Below are 6851 nucleotides of genomic sequence, written 5' to 3'. Positions count from 1 at the left end.
TGTCTTCCCCCCCGCCCCCGTGACTCAGTGGTTAGTTACAGGAGTGTGAGATCCCAGCTCAAATCCCAGTGCTTCGACTCATCGCTGTGACGCGGAGCTACACTTCCCGACGTCTCCAAGGCGAAGTTATCTCAGTTAGAAAATGAGAATAACAATACAGTGTTGTTTTGAGGGTTAAATGAGATACAGCGAATAACTGTCCAGTACAGACTAGACTCATTGTCTGCAGAGTTTAACATTTAATGAATGGTAGCTATTGTTATAATCATTGTCACAAGATAGAAAGTAACCAAGGAAGGAAGTGATAGTAATTTATTTCTCTGTTCTGACAGGATCGGTGTGTTTGGCTAATGGAATACGAAGATATGTAAAAGTAAGAAGTGCAAGCCAAAATAATATACAATTTAATATTTAAAATTATTATATCCACGTGTGAGATAATGAGCCTTTTCACACAATTTGGCTAAGATATAAACTCATAAATTTTCTGGCAGTTAGGCAATATGTATCAAGAGTATTAAAAATTTAAATTTTCACATCCTTTAGCCCAGCAATCCCACTCTTTGGAATTTATCCTAAACCTAATGAGAACGCTAAAAAGATTTATGTACAAAGTGTGTTCATTTAACTTAAATGTCCAAAAAAAAAGGGACATTGATTAAATCATCTTCTAAGTCCCTTTTTAAAGCCCATGTCTTCCAATGGGACATTGATTCAATTGTTTCAACCCCTCTTATTTAGCTCATGTCTTCCAAAGATGGGGGGAAAGGTGGTCATTCTCCACCACCATTGTCTGAAATTTCAAAATAAGTAGCTTGGCTAAAGCAAATCAGAATCCTGGGAACCTCCGTCTCAAGTGGAAAAAAAGGAGACATAAAACAATATTTTGTATACATTTTCAAAGGGTTCACAGATTTCCTTGAAGTCTGTCCACGAACACCAGATTAAAAGCCCTGGCTGTAAAGTAGCTAAGGATTAATGTGGCAGGAAAATGGATTATAAGACCCAATTAGATAAAAATGGCTGTATTTAGACCTCAGTCATTACAACAATGGTGTTATATTTGCTAGCCATTATTTCTTCTCTTTTTCAAAAATGGCTTTGGGAAAGAATAATTATGAATTAGAGATACACAGGCAGGGTTCAATTGTGGTATATGAATATTAGGTGACTCCACATTTCTTTTCAGAAAACCCTGAACAGATTCATTCCCTTCTTATAGTTTTTCTATTTCCTCTGTTAAAGAAGTATTATCATTGTTTAAATTGCAGTTTAACATTTAAAGGAGTGAGTTTTAATTTTTATTTATGAAATGGGGCATAGCTTGGACACCTTTGATTCTGGCTTTAGGGGTTCTTCAAAGTTGCCTCAGTGGCCACCACGGTGAGGAGGGGTGGGAAAGTGTCTAACTAGAGTCAGTCTTTTATGGAATGTCATTTAAAAAATTCTAGTGCCCTAATCATATAAGTGATCTTCTAAATATAATACAATAAATTTAAACTCTGAGCAAATTAATAAACATCAAACTAATTGAAATTTTACAGTTTAAGTCTTAAGGGAGCACCTATATAGAGAGAGCTCATCGCTTCCACACCTAGTATCCCCCAAGCTCAAAGTAATGTTTTTAAAAATCTAGTTAGAGCCTGTAATTAAATAAATCTGTTCTTTCTCATTACATATTCAATCTGAGATAGGAATTGGAAGTAGATGAGAAACTGAAGATAACTGAGTGGAAAAAACAAGTGTAATGAAAATTAAAGTTTTGAGTTAGCACAAAAATCTCAGTAGGCGTTAAGATGAGAAGTAAATGGTATTCTTTTTTCCCTTAAGCTAAAACTTTTTAACTATATGCAATCAAAAAATCCTAGGAACTCTATTGGTGTTTTGTGTTATTGTAGGGCAGTGTTGTCTAAAAGAACACATCCTAGTCACACGTGGCTGTTGAGCACTTGAAATGTGGCCACTCTGAATTAGATTGTGCAAATTTTTGACTTCATATAAAAACAAAACTATCTCTAATTTTTTATCTTGATTATATGTTGAAATAATAACACTTTGGACATATTGAGTTATTAAAATTAATTTCACCCATTTCTTTTTAGTTTTTCTAACATAGCTACTAGAAAATCAATCCTAGGGGGCTGACCCTGTCGCCGAGTGGTTAAGTTCTCCAGCTCCCACTTCGGTGGCCCAGGGTTTCGACAGTTTGGATCCTGGGCGTGGACATGGCACTGCTCATCAGACCATGTTGAGGTGGCGTCCCACAGGCCACACCTAGAAGGACCCACAACTAAAATCTACAAATATGTACTGGGGGGATTTGGGGAGAAAAAGTGAAAAAAAAAAAGCAAAAAAAAAAAAAGAAAGTCAATCTTAAAAATATTTATTTCTTCATATTGCTTAAAATGTGAGGTAGATAGATAAATCAACAAAAACAATGAAATATGATAAGGTATACAAATGATAGAAGTATGCATAGAAGAATGCTTTCTAACTGGGGCTAAAAGATTGGTGCATATTCCCTTGAGAGGGTGAGGAATGTATAGGAGGTTTTTTTTTTTATTTCTTTGACGTTTTATTGGAATATAATTGGCATACCATTAACTTTACATGTTTAAAGTGTACAATTTGAGAAGTTTGAACATAATATACTTGGAAAACCATAACCATAATCAAAATAATGAACTCAGAAAAATTGCCTCGTGTCCCTTTGTAACCCCACTCTTGCTACTCCTCCACTATTATACTTTCTGTCATTGTATATTAGCTTGCATCTTCTAGAATTTTACCTTAGTGGACTGAAACATTATGTACTCTTCTTTGTCTGGATTTTGTCATTCAATCTACTTATTTTGAGATTCATCCAACTTGTTGCAAGTACTGATACTCCATCCCTTATTATTGCTGAGGACTATTCCCTTATAAAGATATGCCACAATTTCTTTGTCAGTTCAACTGTTGATGAATATTTGGGTTAAAATTTCAACTTTCTGGCTGTTACAGGCAAAATTGCTGTGAACATTCATGTACAAGTCTTTCCAAGAAATGTTGCTTGCATCTTTGGAGTATATTCCTAGGAATAGAATGGCTATGCTAAGTATATGTTTAAAGTTTTAAGAAACTGCTAAACTATTTTCCAAAGTGGCTGTATCATTTTACATTCCCACTAGCAGTGTTTGGAGTTTCTGTTGATCCTCACTTTTGGTAATACTTGGTATGGTTATTCTTTTTAATTTTACCCATCGTAATAGGTGAGTAGTAGTTTCTTATGGTTTTAATTTGCATTTCCCTAATGGTTGTTGATGTTTAATATCTTTTTAAGCACTTATTTTACAAAATACCTGACTGGTGCTCCTCAAAACTGTGAAAGTCTTCGAAAACTGTGGAAATCTGAAACTCACAGCTAAGGGGGCCCTAAGGAGACAAGACAACTAAATGTAATGTTGCATCCTAGATCAGATGCTGAAGCAGAAAAAGTACCTTAGGTAAACACTAAGGGAATCAGAATAAAGTATGGACAATGTATCAATACCGGTTCATTAATTGTAACAAATGCACCATGCTTATGTAGTCTGTTAATAACTGGGGAAACTGGGTATAGGGTACATGGGAATACTCTGAACTGTCTTCTTACTAACTTAGGGTAGGAAAAGATTCATTAAACAGGACTCAAAAAATACTAACTACAAAAGGAAAATATTAATGTATCGGTTGGTCTTTATCAAAATTAAGAATTTCTGCTTATCAAACACACCATAAATAGGCAAGTTACAGACTGGGAAAATATAATGCAGCTATCTGATAAAAGACATGTTCAGAATATGTAGAAACTTTTACAGATCAACAGTGAAAAGAGAAACAATCCAATTAAAAAATATATGGAAGACATGGCAGACACCTGCAAAAGAATATATAGGAATAGACGATTAGAAAATGAAAAGGAATGAACATCATTAGTTATTAGAAAATATAAATTAAAAATACAACGATACACCATTCCCATCCACTGGAAGGGCTAAAATGAAAAACAAAAGCAAAATAAAAAACTTCACAATACCAAATGTGTCAATATTGGTTTGTTCCTTGGAACAAAGTTACCATACTAATGTAAGCTGTTAATATTGTGGAAACTGGGATATGTAGGAACTCTGTTGATGAGCATGTGGAGCAACTAAAGTGCTCTTAAGTTGGTAGAGGGAATGTGAAAATAAATTCTTTGGTGAACTACATGGCAGTTTCTTATAAAGTTAAACCCACATCTGTCCTATGACCTGGCTACCTACGTGGACATCAAACATATGCCTACAAAAAGAATTGTACAGGAATATTCATGGCGCTTTATTTTTACTAGACCAAAACTTGAAGAAAAAACTCGACAAATATCCATCAACAGGGTAAACCAAATGATGTAAATTTGTACATTCATATAACAGAATACTACTCAGCAATAAAAAGGAGCAAACTGCTGATACAAGCAACATGGATGAATCTCAAGGATATTTTGTAGTACAAAAGAATCTAGATACAAAAATAATGCATACAGTGTGATTCCATTTACATGAATTCCAAGGAAAGGCAAAACTAATGTATGGGTACAGAAATTAGAAAGTGGTTGCCTCAAGTAGAGGTAGAAATGGACAGGAAAAGAGGCATGAAGGAACTTTCTGGGGTTATATAAATGTTCTTTATCTTATTTTTGATGATAGTTAAAGGGTTGCATGCAACTGCCCAAACTCATTGAACTGAACAGTTAAGATCTTCATTTTATTATACGTAAATTATACTTCAATAAAAAATTAAAAATTCATACTTAATAAAAAGTATTGGGTGAACTTTTCTTTTCACATGACATCGTCTTTCAGCCTGAAGGTTCCTATTTGTCTTGGCTTTTCATTACTGAGGCTCACTACTTCATACTTTTTTCTCTAAAACAATAAGGTCATAAATCCAATTCATTAGTTTGGGGCCCTATTTGTTGTTGGTATTCTATAATTCCCTTTAATATTCAGAGTTGGGCTCTAACTTCCTATTGCATAAAAGGTTTGCCTTTGTCTGGCCTGTGTTGACCAGGCTTTGCTTTGTTTTCTTATCTCTGTTGCCCAAACTGTTTTCATGGATTTTGAACTTATTGCCTCTTCTGACCTTTAGTATCTACTTGAACTTTAAAGTCCATTCTTGTGTCTGTGTATCTTTCTCATTCATTGCAATATCTCCACAATGCTGCTCCTGTCAACGAAAATAATCCATAACCAATCTATAAATGAAAATTTGGGTGAGTTTATTGTGAGCTGAAATCTGAGGACCATGGCCCGGGGCCTTTCTTCCCGAAGGAAGAAAGGGCACCAAAGAAGTGAGGTATACAGAGTGGTTATATACCCCCAAACAGAACGTTTTACATATGATTGAAATGTCTCTCCCACAATAGTCACAAGATTGCCCTGTCAGCACAGCGCTTGATGGACACAGCAGGTAGTGGGTCTGCTATCTTGGTGGGCATAGCAGGAGGCAAGTCTATTGTCTCGAGCTGGGCAGTCATAGGTGAGCGCAGCAATCAGTTTCTAGCCTAAGGAAAGATGCTTAGTCCTTAAGGAGATGCCAATGTTGGGAGGGGGAGGGAAGTTTCACCTTTATCTCAAGGGCCTTTGTTCTTGCCATAGGGAATATCTAAAGCAGATATACAATGCATGCTCAACAGCCTTGGTCAGCCCCTTTTGGAAACACAAGGTCAGGCCGAATTAGGTTTACACAAAATGGCTTCCTCATATACTCCAATATATCCTATCACTTGCCATTTTTATTTGTCATTCCATAAAATAGAAGAATGATATGTTGGCTTTGAAATAAATGTTAGTATTGCACACTATAAAGTTGAAATAAATTACATTCATGAAAAGTAAATTAAAGTAATGAGGGTGAGTAATAAGCAGGAATTGATGCCTTGACTCTGTATTTGAATAGATGCATTTTTCTCCTATACATCTGGTCTGATCCAATCATAAATAATTTGGATGAAGCTTTTAAATTCAATACATATAGTAAGTGTCATGAAAATCATTGTATATTTTATATCTTAAATTCTTTCACATTTACTATTAGTTGTTTTCTGATTTATTTTTAAGATCTTGTTAGAGACTGAGAAAATAGGCGTATGTGGATACCCAGAATTTTGAAACAGATGATAGATACAGATTGAATCCTACAAACCAAGAAGCACAATTGACAGTAGCTTTAAAGAGCTGCTATCAGATGATAATAGCAACATGCCATTTGCACTTTAATCTGGAGAAGGAGTTAGAGAATGTTGTCAGATAGTAGAAAAAAGAAAGGAGGGTTGTGTCCTGCAGAGCTGGCTGATTAATTCCACACAAATGTGCCCTTTTTTTGGGTCACATTTGTTGCAGCTTTTAACCCCTCAGCGTCTGACCCAGGGCATGTGGGTTTGAGTGTTTGCTAGAATGGCTGTTTAACAGGATAACTGATACCTTCTGCAAGGGAATCCAAGTGCAAACACTGCCAGGACTCTGCAGAGTCCTTGCTCTTCTGCCTTTCCTGTCTTGTTCTTCCTGCTGCTGTGGTTTCATTTCTGCTCTGCTTTCTGCTTGGGATGTACTCACCACCTTCCAATCACAGTTTCATATGTTTTTACTGCTTAATCATTGTTTCCCAGCTAATGTTAAATTTTAGTAGATCATCAGTGCCTTACTTTTATTATCCTTATTTTTAAGAATTAATGATCTACCTGGAAGTGCTTCCCCCCACTCTTGCTTTTGTAGATTTACTTGAACTTTTTCCTCAATGTAATCAGTCCTATGACATTTGCCAGCCTCTTTTCATTGAAGTATTTTGGAGAG

At 35.5% G+C, this 6851-nt stretch overlaps 1 protein-coding gene across 1 annotated transcript in view; it reads left to right on the top strand.

Annotated features, from left to right (window-relative positions):
* LOC123288244 (uncharacterized) overlaps window positions 1-6851 on the top strand; it is a 90722-nt gene that overhangs the window by 1821 nt on the left and 82050 nt on the right. The window lies entirely within an intron of this gene.

The sequence above is a fragment of the Equus asinus genome, chromosome 1 (genome assembly GCF_041296235.1).
Source record: "Equus asinus isolate D_3611 breed Donkey chromosome 1, EquAss-T2T_v2, whole genome shotgun sequence".
Taxonomy (NCBI): domain Eukaryota; kingdom Metazoa; phylum Chordata; class Mammalia; order Perissodactyla; family Equidae; genus Equus; species Equus asinus.
The sequence above is the reverse complement of the archived record's forward strand: the minus strand, read 5'-3'. Positions and strand labels throughout refer to the sequence as shown.